We start from the raw sequence: 24,656 nt of genomic DNA, 5'->3' as shown, positions 1-24,656 counted from the left end.
CAATGAGGAATCCTCTCTCTCTCTGGTCTAAATTTTGCATGTCGTCTGTTTCTTACAGGGCTTCCGTATTGTCTCAAGCTCCACTGGAAATGCAGCAAGGATTCCTAGCACATCCCAGTTGCCATAGCAACAGCAGTCTTTCCCATAATGAGCTGCATCATCTGAACTGATGTCACAGCATCATGCAGCAGGTCAAACAAGGCATCTCCTAGTATTGCATCCTACAGATGTGCCGTAAACATCAAAAGAAGACGGTGGGAGCAGGAGATGGTGAGTGTTACATGTCTGGGCCTTAATTGCCTGGCTGTTTTGTTGGTTCGCCGGTGTCTGCTAAGGTGGAGATGGGGGGATGTTTGTGTGCTTAAAATGGACTGAGGAAAGAAGGGCTGTTTTACCTAAATCTGTTTTTCAGGCTGCTGGGTTAAGACAAAGGCCCGTAAGAGTCGTACGGGAATCCAAATACCTAGAATTATTTTTGCTCCGTCTCAGTCTGTTATTTTTAGTGTTCTCATGGAATTGTTCATAAATACAACAATTTTCTCTCATAAAACCCCCAGTTAAGGTCTGAAATGAGTAGTTTACAATATTTAAACATTGTAAAGATATGTTTTTCTTTTTTATGGAGCAGAGCTAATTGGTCCCCTGTTTGTTCTTGTGATTTATGAAATATTTAATGATTTGCACTATGAAATTCAGTATTTTCCTTGGTTGGGTTTCAGTTTCTTCATGGCAGGGAATGAATGCTGAATAAGCATTTGACATAACCCTGATGTGAAAGGGGATCTCTTGGACGTTCAAGAGAGAATTTATTAAAAACATTAAGACCTAAACCAAATGAAATGAATTGAGCCTTAAATTTATACAGTAGTTCTTTAGCCTGTGTCCTTCATAGTTAATTGAAACACTGCCACGCTATTTTCCCATCTCGAGCCAGTCTCTAAAATAGCTGGAGTTGTTTGCAGGCTGACTTGTAACTGAGAAAGGCACAAGTCTCTGCGGCAGTCGCAGTCAAGGATGAGCCTTGGAGAGAGCCTCTGGAAGTGGCATTGGTGTTGCCATCTCTTGCTTAACTTTACCTAAAATCTGGTGTGATGCATAAATATCAGGATCCTCAGTGCTTGTAGGGATTATAGATCTCTGGACTCAGTTTTAGCCTCAACTCAATTCTGAAACTCTGTCGTTTTCATTTCAACTCTAAGCTCTGTCTTTTGGCATCTACATCATTACTATTTGTTCCTTAAAAAAAAAAAAATATATATATATATATATATAAATATGTAAATATAACCTGACAGTGTCAGATAAGGAGCAGTGTGTTGTCTTTTTTATGGAAAATAAAATGAATTTCTCTGGTGCAGTTTATTGCTACAAGGAGAGAGAAAGGAGGGAGGCACATGTCAGTCCAATTGATCAATATGTCCACTTAGGATCAGGGAGTGGTCTTGTCGCTCAGTGCTGCGGAGTTGATCATTTTTATTGGTAAAGTCCTACAGGGAAGAATGGCAACCCCAGAGGCCATCTCCTTCTAGGCTATTTATCGAACCTAAATAAGATGTATCATAGGAAATGGGAGAAGCAAGACCTCTAGCCAGCTTGATTGTCTTTTTTTTTTTTTTTTTTTTTTCCCCAGAGTTGAGCATATTGGTTCCGTCAGGCACTAGCCGGAATGAAAGACCTTGGGTTTTTTAATTACTTTGTTTCTACCACATGCTCCTCTCAGTCCCTTAAGCTTATGTGGCTGACATGCAGCTGCATGGGATGGGAGAGGTCGGCTCAGCCTGGTGTTATCACAAACGCTTAGGACCATGAATTGTTTGCTGCCTGCTCTTTAATGTTGTATAATGTGAGCAGAAAGCTCTGCTGGGACTGCTGGGTGTGAGCACAGCTCAGTCTGCAGCTCTAAGGTGGCTGGGAGGAGTGCTAGATGGTGATGGGGGAAGGGAAATTGCATCTAGTGGCCGGATTATAAATCAGTGCCTGGTAGGATTCTTTTAAAGAGTTACTTCCAAGGAAAAGCAACAAAACAAGACTTGTTTGGTAACATGATCTGCCAGGAGTGATACAACTGAAGACAGCATTTAAATGAGTTTTCTGTTTGCTTAATTCTTGTCTCTTTTGTCTAACCGTTCCCTAAGCTGCTTCATCATGGGTGATCTGTACAATTACTGGAAGTCGCAGAGGCCAGATTCCTTAAGGGCAGCATTAGAAAAAGTGGAGTCATGCTTTGAGGGTGGGGAAGGGCGCTGGTGGGTGTAGGCTGACGCAGTTACCGAGCGCAGCAACCACCGGTACAGACAAGCCTAGGGCTTCTCCCTCTGCCTCCACCTTCCAGCAAATGTTCAAAATGCAATTGTTGTAGTCCCCCAACTTTCTGTTCTTGTGCCCTTTTTGCTCTTGGAGAACAAAGCCCTGGTAATGGGAGCTGTCATCCTGGTGCTTCGTTCCTTCTCAGAGGGCCACAGCCTGTGCTGCTTTCTGATTAGCTGTGTGTCTTAATTACTGGTTAAGGCTATTTCAGTTGCCTTAGTTTTAATATATCCCCAAGGGGTGGATTTTGTGTGTATGTGTGTGGGGAAGGGAGAGATTAATCTGTGACTATATTTGTTAGTGCCTCACTGAAACTTTTAGAATTGAAAAAATTTTGTTTCACAGTAATGACTGATAGATCATCAAAACCATGTTTAGACCCTGGAATCTTCACACAAAGTTAACCTTTTTGTTCAATCCTTTTGGCTATGGCTCTCATTATTGAATTACAAAATCTTAAAGAAGTTGATTCTTTGCAGGTAACTAGGACATGGTGAGAATGATAAAAAATAATCATTAAAACAACTACAGCAATCATTTATTCAGTTTTTATTATGTTGTAGGTACAATACCAAGCTTTGTATAACCTTATTTAGCCATATAATGACATAAATCATGATGACAGTTTCACTCTGTAAGATTATGTGTTATTTATTCATATTTTGTGGAAGCCAATCCTTAGCTAGGTTAACAAACTTTGCTATAAGTGATTGGGTTGGGGTTCCAAATCAATGTGACCAGGCTGCGAAGCGCATGTTCCTACTCACAGGCATTTCTGTTTTATGACACCTTAGTTGTGTATACCTGAGAGATAAGCCATCTACTCTCCATCACACTCACCTGACTCTTCTCATGCCTGCCGGAAAATCAGATTGCTCATGTAGGACAAAGTCTCATTTACAATACTAAAATCAATTTTACTGTAAAGATGAGCATACTCTTTTTGGTCAGATGTGAAAATTTACTCTGCTCCCTGAGAGTTAAGAGTTGAAGAATTGATCCTTGGACATGTTACCATTACCCTTCCTTGGCATGTTTTTCTAGCAGGATCTGCGTATGGCAAATGCTACATGAATGGGCATGGGCATGATGCAGCTGCGCTTAATGCAGGTCTTACCTGAGTCAGTAATGATTCCAGTTTGTTGTATTGGTCTTATCTGCCAAATAAGTAGTACTCTCCCAGCTTGAAGACATTTACATTCCCTCTCAGGCAAGGAATAGAAACAAAAACTTCTCTCACAGCCCTGAAGTGTAATCTGAATCCATCTCTTGGATCCAGAAGATAAAAACAGGGTGTATTTTGCTGGATGTATCAGTGGCTGATACCAAAAGCTGTCTGTCTCTGACAAAGTACAAGAATGGCAGTCTTGTGCAATATCCTGAAAGCTCTGTGTCTGAGGAGAGCTGATACAGTCATCGCTGCATCATCTTGCCTATCCCCAGCTGTCCACGCCCAGTGTCATCACTGGGCACCGAGGGCTGCTCTTTGTTTGAGAGTGGGGCTAATGGATACACTGACAGCACACTGGTATTGATTCCAGTAGGGTGAATACTTAGAAATATTATTCCACAGAGCTCATTAGTCTGTTCCAGGTTCTGGGGAGAAGTTAACTTTTGTCCTAGATTGTTCCAAGGAGGCAAAAGCTTGTGTCTGTATAAGATACAGCAACAACAGACTGATCAGAAAGCAACACACCCTCTAGGTGTGGTGACTGAAGGAGTTATGTTCCAATTGGGGATAAAATAGCCAGTGGAATTTGGCAAAGTTGGTGGTCCTGCTACATGGTCTCTGATTTCCTTCTCTTTCCAGTTCTAGAACCAGTGAGAAGCAATTTGTTTTGATCTTGTGGATCTAATTCAATTAAAGAAATAGTTGCTGAGCATCTTCTATGTGCCAGGTGTTGTTAGGGAACATAGATAGCAATGAACAAGGCTGGCGCAAATCTCTTCCCCTGCTGCTTCCTAGAGGGAGAAGCCATAATGAACAAGTAAATTTTTAGTAGATTAATCTATTCCCTCTGATACTGCAATACTATTTCTACTTACTTATATTTCATGTCATGGAAAATGTGAATTATGAAAAAATAAGGCATAGATGTAAAAAGATTTTGCATCGAAATAAATTTATTTTTGAATTTTATCTTCCATGGGCTTCTTGAAGTACTCTTATATGTGGTTTATAAGTGGAATAATAGCTTTTTCCTGCTTATATTTGGATTAGAATCTTGCTAGGTATGGTCAAGGCAGGTATGGTAATTAGCATGTTTTTAGTATAAACTAGTATGAGAAATACAGTCAATAATTAAGCACCTACATCAGTCAACAAAACTGACATGTGGAGATATGAAGTATGTGTGACAAATCAACTAAGGAGAGGGTTTTTTTTTTTCCCATTTTTATCAGAGATAGTTATCACCTTTAAAAACTGTCCAGAGATTGAGCATTCTATTCACACATTGGTGGAGACATGTTCCACAGAGATGTCAGTGTACCAGTTACCTCCAGCCTTGTCTATTGCCTGAGTGTGCCTTACAAACATCGCTTGAAATAGGAGGCATTTCTGCAAGCAGTCGTATTAATGTATTTACAGCTATAACTGTATTTTCATACAAAATTTTAGGCACAAATTCATGTATGCATAACGTTTCTAGTTTGGTATGTTCAAGCAGAAAAAAACAATCACTTGCAGATTGAGTATTCCTTTTTTTTATTTTTTATTTTTTAATTTTTTTTTGACAGGCAGAGTGGACAGTGAGAGCGAGAGAGACAGAGAGAAAGGTCTTCCTTTGCTGTTTGTTGGTTCACCCTCCAATGGCCGCCGCGGCCAGCGCGCTGTGGCCGGCGCACCGCGCTGATCCGAAGGCAGGAGCCAGGTGCTTCTCCTGGTCTCCCATGCGGGTGCAGGGCCCAAGGACTTGGGCCATCTTCCACTGCACTCCTGGGCCATAGCAGAGAGCTGGCCTGGAAGAGGGGCAACCGGGACAGAATCCGGTGCCGCGACCGGGACTAGAACCTGGTGTGCCGGCGCCGCAGGCGGAGGATTCACCTATTGAGCCACGGCGCCGGCCTATTTTTATTTCTTAAAGATTTTATTTATTTGACAGATAGAGTTACAAACAGTGAGAGAGGCAGAGAGAGAGAAAGGTCTTCCATCCTCTGGTTCACTCCCCAAATGACCGCAACTGCCGGAGCTGCACCGATCTGAAGCCAGAAGCCTGGTGTCTCTTCCTGGTCTCCCTCCCGGGTTCAGGGGCCCAAACACTTGGGCCATCCTCCACTGCCTTCCCAGGCCATATCAGGGAGCTGGACTGGAAGAGGAGCAACCAGGACTAGAACTGGCACCCATGTGGAATGCCAGTGCTTCAGGCGGAGGATTAACCCAGTGCACCACGGCGCCAGCCCGGAGTATTCCTTTTTAATAAAACTTTTATTATTTTTCACTTTGTTTGAAAGGCAGGGAGAGACAGCCTGAGAGGTCTTCCAATCTTCTGGTTCACTCCCCAAATGCAACAATAACTCAGGGCTGGGCTAGGCTGAAGCCTGTGTGGAACTCAATCCAGGTCTCCCATGTCAGTGATAGGGACCCAAGTCCCTGAGCCATCACATGCTGCCTCCCAGGGTGTGCATTAGCAGGAAGCTGGATCAGAAGTGGAGGAGTAGGGTCTCAAACCAGGTACTCGTATTTGGGATGCAGGCATCCCAAGCGGTATAACCTCTGCAATAAATGTCCACCTCTGAGCAATTGTACATGATGACCACTGTAGAAGTGCCTTGAGTGAGAAGGCTTTTGAGCAAAATGTCACCTTTTCAGAGGACTTTGACTATAACAACAACTTACAGATATTTTGATTTAATGAGGCCTAAGAGTTCTCCTCAAGCATGTACTTGTAAGCATCCTCAAATTGGTGTAAGGCTTGATGAGAATAAGGGAATGGCATTGTTCCCCTTGCAAGCCATCAGTCATGTTTCTGTCTGCTTCTCAGCCATGCACAGGACGTGTTCCAATCTCTTTAGCTGTCATGTAAGTGTGTGCTTTGAGTCACAAGGGAACTAAGGAGAGATTCTGGAACTCTTAGAACAGAGTCTCAAAGTGGCAAAGATTTGAGTTGAAACTGTCCTATATCTTGCTTTAAATGGCTCCAGGGCAGGCTCTGCGGCCCAGGCATCTGTGTCATGGCATGTGGCCCTGCATTAAGAAGGTTCCACACTTGTTTTAATGCTCTTTAATGGTTGTCACCATTTTTCTTTCTTTGTTTTTTAAAAGATTCTATTTATTTATTTGACAGGCAGAGTTACAGACGGTGAGAGGGAGAGACAGGTCTTCCATCTGCTGGTTCACTCCCCAAATGGCTTCAACAGCTGGAGCTGGGCCAATTTGAAGCCTGGAGCCAAGAGATTCTTCTGGGTCTCCCATTAGAGTGCAGGGGCCCAGGCACCTGGGTCATCTTCTACTGCTTTCCCAGGCCACAGCAGAGTGCTGGATCAGAAGAGGAGCAGCTGGGACTTGAACCAGTGCCCATATGGGTTGCCGGCACCACAGGCAGAGGATTAACTGCTGTACCACATGCCAGTCCTTGCTGTGAACATTTTTGAATTAATAATTTTTGGTTAAGGGGCTCCATGTTTTTCTTTTACACTGGACTCTCTTAAGTATGCAGTCCTGTGTTGCACTTTTGTTATCCCAACTGGGACTTCCTGAGCCCTGTAGATGTTTGTATTTGAAACTCCTTTCTTCCATCTCTGGAACAATTCAAATAGAAAGAACTGAGTTTTAAAAACTGAGGGTCCATTGTTGTCAGAACAACCTAGAGCAAAGGCCCTGTGCGTGAACTCAGCAGCTGGCACAATAATTCAGTGGCATTTATTTTATAGGCATTGGGGGACATATTACATTATACCTGAAGATGTTTGGTAGGTCAGGTTTATTTGTCATTACCATTGCTTTCAGGGGAGAAATCAAATCTTCTGTGCAAAGCAAGCTAATTAGCAATCCTATTGGTTCAATTTTTATATTAATTCTGCCCTTTGTTTACCACTTAGTTATTTTTGTCACCTTTGCTTAACTCACTTAAATTACACAATATAGTTATGCTTTCTGGACACTTTTTTTTTTTTTTACTGTACTTTTTGTTTTCTCCCTCCAGGAGGCTGGGGGCCTATAATTTGGGATTATTTTACTGTAGGAAGAGTTCACTTTTTTAATTAGAAAAGGAATTACAGCCCATATTCATAATGAACACTTTTCCAGCAAGGCAGTTCTAGCTGTGTTAATTTCTGGAGTCCAGATTCACCATTATTGTTTATAATAATGAGATGTTGACAGACTCATGGACCTTTTGATAGTTAAAACATTTCTACCCATTTTGTAACAGTGAGAAATGGCTGTGTTAATCTATAGATTTGAAGAATTGTTGGAAAATTAATATGAATGAAAGTACTTGCAGCACAGGAAAAAAGTAAGGTTTTTGTTTGTTTGTTTTGTGTGTGTGTTTTTTTTTTTTTTTTTTTTACTGTGTGAATAATCCAGGACCTGACAAATCCATGAGGTACTCTTGTACCTCTTGTAAGCCTCAATTGTAGAATCTTCTCCAAGGATCAAGCCTCATGGCCTTGTACCGTAATCCTTAGAAGTTCTGATGCTCATCATGGCCATTGTTGTACCAACTTTAAAACCAGCTGTTTCAGATAATTTCACTAATTGTCAACAGTCAACAAATATGTCAGATGTCTCCCATGTGCTAAGCTAAAGGCACAAGCGTTTGACAAAGAGGACTGAAGGCAAGGACGTGTGTGGTACTTGGTGAGCTGGTCACAGAGTTAGCGCTGTGCTGTCTGGGCTCTGTGTGGATGATCCTGATCAGCTCTCTGCTTGCTCTGGACATCCCTGAGGTGGAGCACCAGCGCCTCTGCCATTGCCCTCTCATCTTCCATCCTCCTCGTTAAATGTCTTGATCGAAAGGCTTTTCTAATAAGTCACTCCCTTTGCTTGCCACTCTCGGGTTTCTCAGTCCTTATTGCTCACAGTTTGTTTCTGTCCCACCCAGTCTCCAGCCACTCTTACCTTCTGGGACAGTCCTGAAGCCCCACAGGCCTCTTCACCAGTAGTGCCCCAGGCCTCCGTTGTTACCAAAAACACAGCCGATTTAAGGCCAGTCTCTCAGATATGGCCCTTGTGCAGTAATCCACTTGGATTTAGCTTTTAATAGTTTATTCAAATACCACCCTATGTTTAATCTGCTTTTCCATATTTGTGTGAACTAAAAGGGAATGACCCTTTAAAATTCATGCTATTTACTCTTGCTGGAAATCTGTGTGGGAATCAGCTGGACATAACTGAAGCAGCAGGGCCATATGTGGCAGATTATTATATGCAAAAGTGAAAACAGGTGTGCAGTGTAGTTTTTTAAAAAAATGTTCCTAAGTGTTATTGCTACATTCCATTTTAAATTAATAACACACAAAAATAAGGGGAGGGGAGTGGTAATAAGGGGGTGGGCACAACAGCAAGAAGCCAGGAGGATGCAGCCTTGTCTAGGAATGGTGTGTAGTTTCTAGAAGACTCTAGCAAACACCTGCCTCAAAAGGGCAGCTCCTCCAAGAAAAAGGGACAGATATGAAAACAAAGAAAAAAAAAAATAAAAACAGCCAGAAAAATCAGCTGTGGTTGTCTGAGAACTAATAAAGACTCACACTGGTGAATTAAGGGTATGGTTTATGGGGCCTGCGCTGTGGCAGCACCAGTTTGAGTCCTGGCTGCTCTACTTCCGATCCAGCTCTCTGCTAATGTGACAGGGAAAGCAGTGGAGAGAGACCAAAGTCCATGGGCCCTGTATCCACACTGGAGACCCAGAAGAAGCTCCTGGCTTCAGACCAACTCAGCTTTGGCTGATGTAGCCATCTGGGGAGTGAAACAGTAGATGAAAGATATTCTCTCTCCCTCCCTCCCTCCCTCCCTCCCCCTTCCCTCCCTCCCTCCTCCTCCCCCTCCCTCCCTCTAACTCTGACTTTCAAATACATAAATTTTAAAAAAAAATGGTATGATTTAGACTAATTTCATAATAAATGATTAACAGGATTTTTAAACGTTTACATTTTAACTCAAAAAGGAATAGATAGAGCGAGAGGTAGAGAGGATCAAAGAAAAAGATAATATAACCAGCTTATGCTTTTACTTAGTTTTTTTCTTTTGTACTTTGCTGTGGTTAGCAGGATTTAGTTTACTTCTCATGAACGCAAATAAACCCATATTTTTTCATAACTTTTTAAAAGTTATGCTTTAAGAAAAAAATAGAAATCATCATCTCTGACATGTTTTTCTCTTGTTTCTTAACTCTTATCATCTTTATCTAAATGCAGTGTATGCTCAGATACCCAAATAAGAAGTGGTGAATTAAATGCTGCCAGCTTGAGTAGAAAACAAAATGTCCCTTTTCAGAAATACCCAAGAACCTCAAATGATGGGGAAAATATCAAGTTACCAAACCTAAAGTGACTGTTTTGAATATCTTATACCAAATGGGAAGCCTCCATTTTGGGTTTTGGAATCCTAACATCTTACAGTGTGCACACATGTATATGGAGTAATGGGCTCTGGGCATGTGCGTAGTCGTGGGGAATGGGGGCAGTGCCATGTTTCCTGTCTACACTCAGTCTATCTCCTGAGACCTAGTACTGAAACACCTCAGAAAAACAGAACCCAGATTTTGGAGTCTAAGGGCTGCCACAAAATGATTAGATATTCTGTCTTTGAGGTCCTTAGAGTTTTATTTTCTCCGAATATAAAGTAGGGAGAATATTAATTTTACAGGATAAAATATTTTATAGAAAGTTTTTGGCACAAAGTTGGGGATTTGATAAATGGAAGTTGTTACTATTTCACATACTAAATGAGATGGAATATTATTTCCCCCCCCCCAAGAAAAAAATATACTTTCTCCTCAACTCCATTCATGAAACTAAGGAAAGCATTTTTAGAGATTTTATTAACAAATGACAAACCCTTTAAGGTAGCTTAAATGCTTATACTGTGCCCAGCACTTATATTATTAAATTTGCTTTTTCTCCATAACCTTTGTCACCATCTACAAACTACATAATTTACTTGTTTGTTTCCTTCTCGTATAATATAAGTTGATTCTTGTACTGGTGGTTGTCTCTTTCTCTAAAAGTTCTTATTCTTTAAACCATGAACTCTTAGTTGTAAACCTCTGATGGATCAGCGGCATTTGAAGGATCTTCAATGAAAGCACGAAGATAAGGGAGAAAGATAAGCCATGCCAGTCAGCCCTTGCCTGTTGCTAATTTAATTCCCTGTTACTATTAAAAGTGCTTTAATGAGAAATAGAGCAAAGCACAGGAACACAGTGGTAGAGTTGTTTGGCCAGAAGTACATACAGCCTCATAAACGAAGGAAATAATTAAGATAGCTGGTTTCTGCTGTTTATTTTGAATTAGAGGCTAAATACCTTTTAGCTGGGCGTATCTATAGCTGAATTTTGTACCAAAGGCATATTCTAAATGTCATGTGTTTGAAACTGAATATTTATTTCTCAGGGAGCAGGTGTGAGCTTTTTTTTTTTCTCTTGAATTTCAAACCATTTTGACAGCAACCTATTTTTAGAGTGCCTTCCTCTTTAAAAAAAAAAAAAGGCAAACAATATCTGAAAGCAATTAGAAAAACATCCTGGGAGAAGGCAGTGTTCTGATTCTACCACACAAACAGCAGGACAAATAAGAAAATGTAATGCTGTTAAGTCTTAAACTCACGATGGTTTTACTTTATAAACCATATTTAATGAGTTTTCTTTTAACAACGTAATTATGTTATAAGATAAAAATTACGCCTCATGAGAATTTTCTTATATTTGCAGTACATGGCATAGCCAGTTGCAATACACAAGAGCACATTGTTTGAAAAGGGTGTTAACCTATTTCAGAGAGCCCTGGACTGGGAGTAAAGCACCGGAGTTTTGCTACCTGCTGAAATACCCTTCTTGAGCCTTGCAGAGCTTCCTTCACAATAAAACAAAAGGGTTGCATTTAAATGACTTTTGTTTCCTGTTAGCTCTAATACTTTATGCGTTCCTTATAGTTTCCCATATCTTTCTATACCTTTCTGTTGTTCAGCCTTGTTAGTTTTCAAAAAGATGTTTGATAACATACTTTAAATTGACTTTGTGCCTTCATGTTGATGGAAACAATTTATTGTCTTAGTCTGTTTGGACTGCTATAACAGAATGCCATAAACTGGTTTGCTTAGGAACAACACAAATATATTTCTCACAATTCTGAAGACTGGGAGGTCCAAGATTAAGGCACCACAGACTAAGTGTCTTGTAAGTGTCTACTTCCTGGATCACAGCTGGCACCTCCTCTCTGTGTCCTTATGTTGTAGACAGGACAAGGGATCTTCTGGCTCTGTCCTTACATGTTATAGGGTCTCCCTTTGATCTCTTTTATAAGGGCACTAATCCTATCCCACTCATGAGGGCTGTCCCACTATGACCTAATAACTCCCCAAAGGCCGTACCTCCTAATTCTGTTATCACTTAGGGGATTAGAATTTCAATGTAAGAATTTTTGGAGGGATACAAACATTCAAACAAGAGTGTTTACAGATATGCCAATTTATTGTCACACTTGTGTGTTCCATTAGCTTGTATTTCCCAGTGCTCTTGGTGGTCAACCTGTACTCAACACATCACATAAGGTTTCACTTAAGCTACAAGTTACTGTCTTTCACATTTTTTCCCCCAGAGTTTCCTTATCTTACAAATTTGTGAATATTTTGTTCTCTATCTTTTTAAGCTACAACATGTAACTGCTGTTAATGAGTTGGATGAGTTCTGGTTTACTCTGAGTATTGAGTGTAGAATGTCTTTGAAAATTCATATTATTGCCCTAGACATATAAAATGAGTGAATATACTTTTATTAGGTTGAACTATACATAGTTCATGTGGCTTAACCCAGTAACTTATTTATTATTATGATAGTATTAGTCTCTATTATTTTTGAAAGCCAGTCCTTAAAATGAGCTGAAAAAGCAGTGCAAAGAACCTGAGACACAGATCTGGGATTGATTTCTGCTTTTCTGCTACCAACATTGTAACTTTGGGAAAATTGCTCAACTTTGCTGAGCTTTTATCTCCTTGTTTGTAAAACAGAAATGGCAATACCCGCCTTGCAAGCTTGCTGAGAATAATGATGTCTGCTATGTGCTTGACACTCTGTAAATGGTCATGATACTGTAACCATCACAGTACCCCTCAGTCACAAACATCTGTATGTTTCCATAATAAAAAGAACAAAGAGAGGTGGATGTTAAGATGCCAGTTAGTATGTCTAGCCCTACATCAGAGTACCTGGATTTGGTACTCAGCTCTGGATCCTGATTCCGGCTTCCTGATAATACGGACCCTGTGCAAAAGTGATGACTCACATGGTTGGATTCTAGCCACCCACATGTGAGACTTGGATTCAGTTCCTGGCCCCTGCTTCCTGACTTCCCTATCATTACAAGCATTTTTGAAGCAAACGAGTAGATGCAAGATGGGAGCTCTTGCACTCTCTGCCCCTCAAATAAATAAATTATAAACAAACAAACAAGTAGACCTAAATATAGATTAGAAATGAAAAAGTTATGAGAAGAGAAGTCCTGGGAAGAAAAGGCCTTCCTGGTAGCATGGCTTGGTGTCATGACTGCAAATCAGTGTATGTTTTTGACAAGGTTTTCAAGGGGGGCATTTTTGGGGAGGATAGAAAATCCATCTTTCACATAACTATTCTTTCCAGTAACTGTTTTTGAAGCAATAATTCTGTAGTTTACCTGGCATGTGCAAATATACTCTTTTTTTTTTTTTAGGGTATCGATAACAAACATTTAATAAAGAAACCACAGTCTTAAATTGTGTGTATTTGTAACAAATACATTTCATGTTTTGTTCTGTAAAATTCTTAGAGTAAAAACACTGTTGGTCATGTGTTCACATGTGTTCTACATATGTAATGTATACTACATAAGTGGTTTAATGTTTTATTTAGTCTGAAATGACTCTCATGAAACCAGGAGCCTGGTCCAGATGGGAAGGGACAGATCTTTAATTCTCTTCCTTTTCTCGGGATGATTTATACTTGTCAGTGGCTTCTCCTGTACTCATATGCTTATGACTCATACTTTTAGATTTCTAACTCCTGGTAATTTTTTCCAAGATTTGGACTTAAATTTCTCCTGCTTTCTGTGTCCACATCCCTCAAATGATCTCATCTCCTTACTATTGCAAACCTGTAGCTGCTCGTGAACTCCCTGTCTGAAAAAAAGCCTTGTCTTCGATCCTGTCCCACACGGTGGAGACTGGGAGTCATCCTCAGCCCTCTGTTCCATCTGTCCCCTCGCTCAAGTCCTATCTTGTTTCTTAGCCTTTGGGATTTGGTGAAAATGAGCTAGAGTCACTCCATATGATTTTTATATTGTGTGATGGATTTAGGTCATGCTTCCTCATCTCCTGGCCTCCCTTTTTCTAAATTATGCACCTGATATTGTTAAACATTCTCTCATGAAGGGCCCTGTTATTTTCATAATCTTCCTAGCTGCTGTCATCCTTGTCCAGTTCTGTGAAAACTCGTGTCTAGGATGGCCTCAAGTATCCTGTGTGGCAAGTGCACTTTGGTGGCGAGCAGGGAAAGAGGGATGAGGGCTGCATTGCACAAATTATCTGTTACCCCAGATGCATAAGGTTTGCTGTTTTTTCAGTTTTGAAATAAAAGTTTATCTGATCAGAGTCCCCAAAGTTGGCATGTCCTGACTCCAGGGGATCACATACTGCTGACTTCTGCAACAGAATGTGTTTTTGTGAGCACGACTCTTGTTTGTGAATTAATTTCACTGGACAGGAGCCCATTTTTAACTCTGACCCACAACACCGGCATTTTTATTCACAGTCATGATCACAAAAAAGCAAACAGCACCTTTTCTTTGTCTTCTTCTTGAGGATTAAGAGGACTGGCCCTATGAGGAAGACAGGTGGGATGTTGGTGAGTTTGGGCTCAAGGGTAGTTGTATCTTTTGAGTCCAAATCCCAGTCCCACTGTGACTAGTTCTGAGCCTAGGGAAATTGCCTGACCTTTCTGGGTGCTTCTCTTCATGGTGTTTGCTTTGTTAAGAATTGGGAGGCTTAGAAACAATGTGTGTCAAGCCCTTGGCACTGGGCCTGGCATAGAGGAAGTGCTCAGGAGATTCAGTGGGGACTGGAGCTATTCATAATGTAAATAGGGGCTAACTGGTGGCCAGCCTCCCTGCTTGGCCTTTGTTTTAGGAGAATTTCTGTTTCAGTTCCGGGCTTGTGGGTTATGAATGCTCAAATAAGTTTTATACTAGCATCTAATACATTTGGCCTGCTTCCTCACTAAGTCCGACTGAGACAACCATGTCACAGGATCACACTGACACTAAAGAACTGGACAGACTAGCAAGAGCTCTGCCTATGAACTTGGCCCCTGCTTTATACCCCACCCAAGCCTCACACCCTTCTTAAATTCTTTCCTAAGTTTGAGCATTTGGCTCAGCAGTTACTATGCTGCTTGGGACACCAACATCCTATACTGAAGTAACTGGTTCTGATCCAGCTTCCTGCTAATGACCATCCAGGGAGGTAGCAGGTGGTGGTCCAAATACTTGGGTCCCTCCCACCCATGAGACCCTGAAGATGTTTCAGGCTTCTGGCTTTGGCCTGGCCCAACCTTGGCTGTTGTGGGCATTTTGGGAGTGACCGAGTAGATGGGAGATTGATATCTCTGTTTCTCTGTCTCTCTCTGCTTTTCAAGAAAAGCAAAAATAATTTTTTTTTCTTAAAAAAAGCCTTTGCTCATTCCTCTAGTTCTCTGAATTCCTGATATAGTAATAATTTTCATCGTGATTTACTGCTTGTTCAAATATTCTGAGTCATTTCACGTGTTAAAGTTTGTCTTCCCAAGCAGTTGAAAGCACCTCAGACAATGGCAACTCTGGCTGTTCTCATATTCCCCATGGATTCTGGCACAAAGGTGCTCACAGCTGGCCCTGTGCAGAAATGGGGACAGGTGCAACTTAACTCACTCAGTGTTTTGAGTCCTTTCTGCTGCTCATAGATGCCTGGAAGCTGTTCATATAGCCTGCCATCAGTCTTGCTTTCCCAAGGTGCTATGGTTAAATTTCCCCACCAAAACTCAGGTTAAAATCTCATTGTGAGGTACTATTTTTTTTAAAGATTTATTTATTTTATTTGAAAGTAAGAGTTACACAGAGGAGAGGCAGAGAGAGAGAGAGAGAGAGAGAGAGAGAGAGAGAGAGGTATTCCATCCGATGGTTCACTCCCCAATTGGGAGCAACGGCCGGAGTTGCGCTGAACCGAAGCCAGGAGCCAGGAGCTTCTTCCGAGTCTCCCACATGGGTGCAGGGGCCCAAGGACTCGGGCCATCCTCCACTGCTTTCCCAGCCATAGCAGAGAGCTGGATAAGAAATGGAGCAGCCGGACCTCGAACTGGCGCCCACATGGGATGCTGGCACCCCAGGCATTAACCCACTGTGCCACAGCGGCGGCCCATGTTAGGTACTGTTAGTTGAGATCAGGTGGGAGATAAGTGTATGTAGATATACATATATGTATATATGTATGTGTGTGTATGTATATATATATATATATATATACACGCACTCTTATTATTCATGAGGGCTCTGCTCTCATTGACAGATGAATACTTTCAGGGTTTAATGGATTAATGGATAATCTTGAATGTGGGTCTGTTACAAAATCCAGTTTGGCTCTGTCTCATGTGTGTGCCCCTCTTGCTATGTGATGCCACTCACTGCCTTGGGACTCTGCAGAGAGGTCCATTTGCAAGAAAGCCCTTACCAGATGTGCCCCTTCGATTTTGGACTTCCCTCTCTCCAGAACTGTGAGCAGAATAAAACTCTTTTTTTGAAGATTTATTTATTTGTTTGAAAGGCTGTATTGCGGGGGAGGGGAGAGGGAGAGATCTCCCATCCGCTGGTTCACTTCACAATGACCGGGGCTGGTCAGGCCAAAGCCAGGAGCTTCTTCCAGGTCTCCCCCATGAGTGCGGGGACCCAAGCACTCTGCTACTTTTGCAGGGAGCTGGGTCAGAAGTGGAGCAGCTAAGACTCGAACAATATATAATGCCAGCGTTACAGGCAGTGGCTTAACCAGTTACACCACAATGTTGGCCCCACATTTATTTTAATAAGTTTCTCAATCTAAGCTATTATGTTACAGGATCAGCAAATGAACTAAGACATGGGCAATGTCTCATGATCCACCCAGATGCCTGTGTCCAATTGTGATGTATTGGGAGCTAGGTGTAGACAAGCCGTGGATTATAAGACCAAGGGATTCTGTGCAGTTTCCTACATGCAGCATCTCTTCAATTCAACATGCATTGATCAGTGACCAGGATCATACAGAACAAACGTAGCTGAGCAAGATAGTGAGGGATTCAGAAAAATTGTAAAAGCTTCCAGTTAGTTCCAGTAAGGGCAATCTGCTGTGCAAAAGTAGGTGAGGTGGCAGGTAATTCATTCCAGGTCCAACAAGAGGCAAATTTGACCTGAACTTTGAGGAGTGACTGGAGGTCCCAGATGGATGGAGACAGGACACTCCTGAGTTTAAGTGTGAGCAGGCTATAAGAGTATAGGTAAGGAGAACAATGGTGTTGCAAGGACATGGGATGAAGCTTGAAAAGAAGATCTGGACAGGATTCACTAGAGTTTTTCACAAAATGGCTGTGTAAATTGAATATTTATGTATCAAATTTCATTTTTCTTATACTATTTGGGGAAATATTTCCATAGAAAAAAATTTTTGGGCTCAACAAATAATAAACTTACAATTAAAACTTAAAATGCTGTCAAGGGAAGTTACACATTTTAAAATGTGTGTTTTTACTTCTTTAAAACAGATTCATTTCAGTCTATTGCACACTCAGATATTAAAGTATTCTACAGTTAACTTCACATCCTCCTCCCCTACCCAGCCAACAGGTATTGAATATATGGGTAGACAGCATATCTACTCTCAGAGAGCAGAAATTGCCCCGAGTTCTCTCAGATACAAGTAAAGCATTGCCTTAGAAATTATTATATGACTTAGCAATGAGGGGTTAATATTCCTTCAGGCTAGCTTCAGTTTGTGGCCAGTATTATTCAATTTCTCCAACACAGAGCCCCAGACATATCTAGGCGTGTCTGCTGAGCGTCGTCTCTGTGTCTGTGATGAGGTGGTGATCTGTCCCATCAGTGTGTTGGCACCAGGGTCAGAAGATGCCTCTGGAGTGAACTTACCCTGAGAGGTAGAGTCAGCTATGGGAATCTCCAGTCACCAAAGGGTGTGGTGATTCCAAGGCCAATAAGATGCGTCATCAGGAAGTGTGTTTGCAGTCATTTCCTGGACTCAGGGCTGAGTCCTATAAAGGCTGCGGAGGGGCAGGTGGCCTGTATACAAGACTGGTCTTCCAGAGTCTGTGTCGTTTGAGCACAACACCAAGGCTTTCAGTCGGCTTCAGCACAGAATACTGTATGGGAGGGAGGAAGGCATGTGCCCTTCTATCCACAGATGTCGTAAACCCGAGGTTCCCAAACTCTGGTTTCACATTTATATTTATTTAAAAATGTCCAGGCTTTCTCTTGTATTAATTTCTCATGTATTTCATAAAGTGTACTTAACAGTTTAAAAATGGTAACATTAAAACTTGTTTAATTTTTATTTTTCCTTACATCTCCAAAGCTTACCATACCATCCTCTTTGGAGCAAGCCTCCCACCAAGAAGATCACTGCTGTACACCATGAGTAGGAGGGGCCTGGTGGTGCCTAGAATTAGAACTAGCAGCTTTTCCTGGTAAAGGTGCCCACAATGTGATGAGTGGGCATACATGTGAGAGCCGTGCAAGAACTTTGTGAAATTCTGCTTAGGACCATCTTTTCAGCAAGCTAGACTTAGTGAGGTAGGAAGAGTAAGATGTGCAAAAACATAGGACATTGCCAATACTGTAACTCTATTTGTACCTCCAGGGTGGTACCTTTGGGGAAATTTGAGTTGTACAACATCAAAACTATTTCTGATGCAGGATATTTGTACTGCATTTTAGAGTCTACCAACCACTTTCATACATAACATCTGAAGAACTCTGTGGAGTATGAAGATTGGAAACTGAGAATTGACTGAAGCCAATATGATCATACTCAATTTTGCAGTGTTTGTGGAACTCATAGTGCTCACCCTAGAAATCTGCAGTGCTGATAGTTAATCTTACACCACCCTGATACCAAGTGGTAATGAACGCCAACTTCAGACCAAAATCTGCCACGTGCATGTTTATTAGACTAGTATTCATTAGCAAAGCAAGTATAAAATATTTCCTATATCCTGTTTGGTAGGTTTGATGAATTCCCAGCTTTATTTCCTTTTACATGTTCCAATTTTACGTCAATACAAGTTTTTGATTCAAAGTAGGGTTCTTTTATTATAGAATCAAAAATCCTTTTAAACAATGGTTGGAGACAAGGACATGTGAGGAATAAGCCTCAGACAACACCATTAAGGAGTGCAAAGTTGAGGATTCTTACTCATTCTTCTTGCAAGTGTTTCTAAACTATTTTAGCTAGTATACATGTCTGGAATATTGTTAATTTTCCCAAGTGAAACCTGTTTAAGCTTGATATAAGTTAATGCATTACAGGTATCATTTTAGTTGACTTGGCTTAGAAATGAAGCTTAAATTAATTGTGTTGCATATCACACCAATTATATGGAAATATTTTAAAGTAAGTTACAAGTATTATAACTCTGGGTTACTATTTTGCTGGCATTGAAACTTGTGATCTGTGGTTTGCCCAGAGTCTTTCAGATGATGGAGTTAGATAATAAACTGAACCTTATTATAAATGATTCTCATTTCCTTATTCTCTTTGTGATACCAACATGCCACTTATGAACAAAGTCTAAAGTTTAGTTAATAGTAATATTCCAATATTAAAAATTAGGGAGAACCCTTTTTCTGTTGACCTGGTCTCTCCTGTACCTCTTTCTGAGAAGAGGAAGGACAATGTCCATCAGAATTATGAGACTTTGCTTAGAGTCCCTGGGCAACTGGGACTCAAACCAGCACCCATATGGGATGCCGGCACTGCAGGCGGCAGCTTTACCCACTACACCACAGCACTGGCTTCACATGATATACTTTACCAAAAACTTTACCAACGTTGAGTCTTATTTTGAAAATAATTTCTGGGGCTGGCGCTGTGACGTAGCAGGTGAGGAGTGGTTTTTTGCGTGTACTTTGGTAATGTAAGAAGTTAGCAATAGAGGAAACAGAATGAGGGGTATTATAGGAACTCTCTGTACTACATTTGCAGGTTTTCTAGATCTAAAATAAAAATTTTATTAAATAAAAACAGATTTTAAAAAGTAGTACAAGGGTACTTCACAAAGTTCATGGACAGGGTAGTTAATTGGTTTATTTTGGTGAAAAAACTTTGAAATGTATCATACAAGATTCTTCAAAAAAGTTTATGGAAAATGAATATTATGAAAAAATTATGGATTTCAGAATTTTTTTGTTTCACAAAAAATCCATGTTTTGAAGATTTATTTATTTGAAAGGCAGAGTTACACATACATACACAGAGAGTGCAAGAGAGATCAATCTGTTTTCTATCCGCTAGTTCACTCCCCAGATGGCTACAACAGCAGGGGCAGGACCAGGCCAAAGCTAGGATCCAGAGACTTTCTCCAGGTCTCGCATGTGGATGGCCAGGGACTAAGTACTTGGGACATCTTCCACTGTTTTCCAAGGCACATTAGCACAGAGCAACCGGGACATAAACTAGTGCCTATAAGGATGCTGGTGTCACTGGTGGCAGCTTAATCTCCTATACTATAATGCTGACCCCAAAATTTATCATTTATTTCTATTTTCCCCACAAACTTTTTTTTTTTTTTTTTTTTTTTGACAGGCAGAGTGGACAGTGAGAGAGAGAGAGGTCTTCCTTTGCCGTTGGTTCACCCTCCAATGGCCGCCGCGGCCGGTGCACTGCGACCGGTGCATCGCGCTGATCCGAAGGCAGAAGCCAGGTGCTTCTCCTGGTCTCCCATGGGGTGCAGGGCCCAAGGACTTGGGCCATCCTCCACTGCACTCCTAGGCCATAGCAGAGAGCTGGCCTGGAAGAGGGGCAACGGGGACAGAATCCGGCGCCCCGGTTGGGACTAGAACCCAGTGTGCCAGCGCTGCAGGCGGAGGATTAGTCTATTGAGCCACAGCGCCGGCCCCCACAAACTTTTAAAAGTACTTTCAAACAGCTTTAAAAAGTCAGAATATTGGGGCCAACGCTGTAGTGCAGTGGGCTAAATCCCTGGCCAGCAGTGCTAACATCCCATATCGGTGCCATTTCGAATCCCAGCTGCACCACTTTCAATCCAGCTCTCTGCTAATGTGCCTGGGAAATCAGCAGAAGATGAACCAAGAACTTGGGCACTCGAACCTGTGTAGGAGACCTGGAAGAAGCTCCTGGCTCCTCGCTTCAGATTGGCCCAGTTCTGGCTGTTGCTGCCATTTAGGGAGTAGTGAACCAGCAGATGGAAGACCTCTCTGTCTCTACCTCTCTCTTAACTCTTTCAAATAAATAAAATAAACCTTTTAAAAAGAGTCAGGATATTGTAGAAAGTGAAAACTAACAATTCCCTTTGTTTCTGAGTAGGAATTCCAAGCCTACCCCATTCCATTCCTAGAGGTAAATAGTTTAACAATTTGGCCTAAATTTTTCCAGATGTTGTCTATGACTTATAGGTACATACTTACAAGTAATTAAACTGAATCTTACTTTTCATTATATCCTGTGACTTACTTTCTATTAAATACCATATCATAGTCTTGATTTCAAGACAGAATATAATGATTTTCCAGGCATTTTAAAAATGTTTGTGAGACAATATTGCTTCCACAAAGGTATTAAACTCTCAAGTCTACATCATCCTTTACTTATAAGCCTTTAATGTCTTTTAGACATTAAACAATTTTTTCCCTTTTTCCAGCTTGGAAGCCTAAGAGGACATTTTAGACATTTCTCAAACAAATTTTTTCATATTACTCAAGGTTTTTACCTACTCTGCTGTAAAAATAGTATTTGGTAATCAAGGGTTTTTAAGAAGCATTAACTAAGAAAAGAAATTTATTAATAATTTAAAAAATAGATGTATGAAGGGCTGGCGCTGTGGTGCAGTGGGTTAACACCCTGGCTTGAAGCACCGGCATCCCAAATGGGCATTGGTTCGAGATCTGGCTGCTCCACTTCCCATCCAGCTCTCTGCTATGGCTGGGAAAGCAGTGGAAGATGGCCCAAGTCCTTGGGCCCTTGCGCCCATGTGGGAGACCTGGAGGAAGCTCCTGGCTCCTGGCTTCAGATCGGTGCAGCTCTGGCCATTGTGGGCAATTGGGGAATGAACCATTGGATGGAAGACACCCCCCCCCCCCCCGCCTCTCTTCTTTCTGTATAACTCTTTCAAATAAATAAATCTTTTAAAAAATAGATGTATGAAGAATGCTGCTGCTAATTGACCACATTTAGGTTATAACTTTGTAGATGGTTGTTTATCTGAAGTTGTTATAAAGATTGAGAATCTGTATGTGTATATTATATATATTCATACATATATGTATATAAAATTTAAAAGCATTACTGCTGTCTTTGATAGGATAAGAATAATGACCTTTAATTGTTTGGGTTCATAGTCAAGGGAATTACTAATCTAAATGATTATAAATGGGTTCTCCCCCCACCTTGTTACACACCTAGAGCTGGGACTTGAACTTGGAGCTGTCTGCTCTCCTTTCTCTGCCCTGTAGCCTTGCTGGAGAAGCTGTGCAGTTACACAGCCGTGGGGGCCGGCGCCGTGGCTTAACAGGCTAATCCTCCACCTTGTGGCGCCGGCACACTGGGTTCTAGTCCTGGTTGGGGCGCCGGATTCTATCCTGGTGGCCCCTCTTCCAGGCCAGCTCTCTGCTATGGCCCGGGAAGGCAGTGGAGGATGGCCCAAGTGCTTGGGCCCTGCACCCACATGGGAGACCAGAAGCACCTGGCTCCTGGCTTCAAATCAGCGAGATGCGCCGGCCGCGGCCATTGGAGGGTGAACCAACGGCAAAAAGGAAGACCTTCCTCTCTGTCTCTCTCTCTCACTATCCACTCTGCCTGTCAAAACAAACAAACAAACAAAACAACAACAACAACAAAAAACACAGCCGTGGGCATTGGTTCCTGTGTAACTTTGGGGAGCTCTCTGTGTACGTAGAGGAGTCTTCAGTGAGGTCCTGAGGATTTTTCTCCTGTCACAGGCAGTCCTTTCCCATTTCCAGCCTAGATGTAACTCCTCTTCTCCGGTCAGTCTCACTGTGCCGTTCCCAACTTCCCATTTTGCAAGGAAAGGCTGGCATTTCCCTGCAGAGCGAAGTGAAGCTAAGCAATGGGAATCCCTCCCAGGCCTTCCCTTCCTGCTACACTCTTGTAAGCTGCAATACTCCTCTTTTCTTCTTTCTGTAGGTTTCAAAGAAAGAGGCAAAAATATTGTTAGGAGTTTTGAAATCAGGAAGGAATGTTGTCTGCTCCCTGGTCTGCCACTGCTGCTGTGTAACTTTGCACAGTTTACTGAAAGCTTGTTAACACTTACTTCTGTACGATGGGAATATTACCTGCCTGGCAGTATGAAAAATAATTCAGATAAAGTCTGTTCACCATTGTGTCTGGCACAGTAAGTGTCTGGCGTGGAAATAACAGTGTTAACTACTTTCTGTTCACATACAGTCATCTTCCAGGACTCATCCAAATCTTAAGTTTCTCCAATTGTTTGGGCTTCTTAACTTTTTCTATAAATATGCTCAGATTTGTTCAGGGTTAGGAACATCAGAACCAAAAAAAAAAAAAAAATCCTCTCGATCCTGCCTTTATTTTAAAAATACACATATATTTTTAAATTTTTAAGTGGTGAATGAGGTAGCAATGTTTAATTAGGTAGGACGTTCATCAGAACTGATGAAAACCTCTTCAGATGAATGCAAGTACTCAGTCTCCAAACTGGGGTAAGCAAGGTTGCAAAGTTTAATAAACAGAATACACCTAACAAGCTCGGTGGGCATCTTGTCAAGGAACTAAGAGCCCATTCTGCATTCAGACTGGGGCTTATAAGGTTATGGGGTCCAGTTCTTTCTGCCGTTTCTCCTTCCCCCACTGTCTTTTCCTAGACAAAGGGTTTCCTGGGTTGAAATAGGTGGAATTCCTCCCAAGGTTTTCTTACCCAATGTTATCAGAATAGACACATAATAATTATACATGTATAAGGTACAATATGATATTTCTGTGTATGTATACACACACACACACACACACATATATATACACACAGTGTAATGGTAAGATCAGGATAATTAGTATATCTATCACCTTAGATATTTATCATTTCTTTGTGTTTGGAACATTCAAAATCCTTTCCTTTTTTAAAGATTTATTTATTTATTTGAAAGTCGGAGTTATACAGGAGAAAAGGAGAGGCAGAGAGAGAGAGAGAGAGAGAGAATCTTCCATCCGCTGGTTCACTCCCCAATTGGCAGCAAGGACCGGAGCTGTGCGGATCCAAACCAGGAGCCTAAGGACGTGAGCCATCTTCTACTGCTTTCCCAGGCCAGAGCAGAGAGCTGGATAAGAAGTAGAGCAGCCAGGACACGAACCTGAGCCCATATGAGATGCCGGCACTGTAGGTGGTGGCTTTACCTGCTACGCCACAGTGCCGGTCCCTGGAACTTTAAAAATCCTTTCTAACAGGTATTTTGAAATATTCAATTGTCATGAACCAGTTATGCTACCATGTTGTAGAAAATTAGAAATTATTCTTCCTATTCAACTGCACCCCAGTACCTGTTAGCCATATTCTCACATGTTCTCCATATTCCTTTCTCCTATTTTCCCCAATCTCTGGTAACAGACTGTTCTCCAACTTGTATGGCATCAACCTTTTCAGCTTCCACATATAGGTGTGAATCTGTCTTTCTGTGCCTGTCTTCTTTCACTTGACATCACATCTGCCAGGCTCATTCATGTAGCCACAGGTGACAGGACTTTGTCCTTTCCTAATGGCAGGGCGATATTCCCCTGTATATGTATTCATCTTGCTTATTCATCCTTTAGTCAACACCTTGGTTGATTCCATATATTGGCTCTTGTTTACACTGCTGCAATAAACATAGGCGTATGGATGATTGCAATGGCCAGGGTTGGGCCAGGCAAAAACTAAGAGCCTGGGACTCCATCTAAGCCT

The 24,656-nt window shown here is 41.6% G+C and overlaps 1 protein-coding gene across 2 annotated transcripts in view; it reads left to right on the top strand.

The window, feature by feature from the left end:
• The first annotated feature begins 239 nt into the window (after positions 1-239).
• The window catches only part of AKAP6 (A-kinase anchoring protein 6), a 500,321-nt gene continuing 475,904 nt past the window's right edge, over positions 240-24,656 (top strand). For both annotated transcript variants that reach the window (XM_062205295.1, XM_062205294.1), the window contains exon 1: positions 240-270. The gene's annotated coding sequence lies outside the window, so the exon portion shown is untranslated. The remainder of the gene's footprint in view (positions 271-24,656) is intronic.

The sequence above is a fragment of the Lepus europaeus genome, chromosome 11 (assembly GCF_033115175.1).
Source record: "Lepus europaeus isolate LE1 chromosome 11, mLepTim1.pri, whole genome shotgun sequence".
NCBI classification, from domain to species: domain Eukaryota; kingdom Metazoa; phylum Chordata; class Mammalia; order Lagomorpha; family Leporidae; genus Lepus; species Lepus europaeus.
Note: the sequence above shows the minus strand (reverse complement) of the source record. Positions and strands in the feature narration are given on the sequence as shown.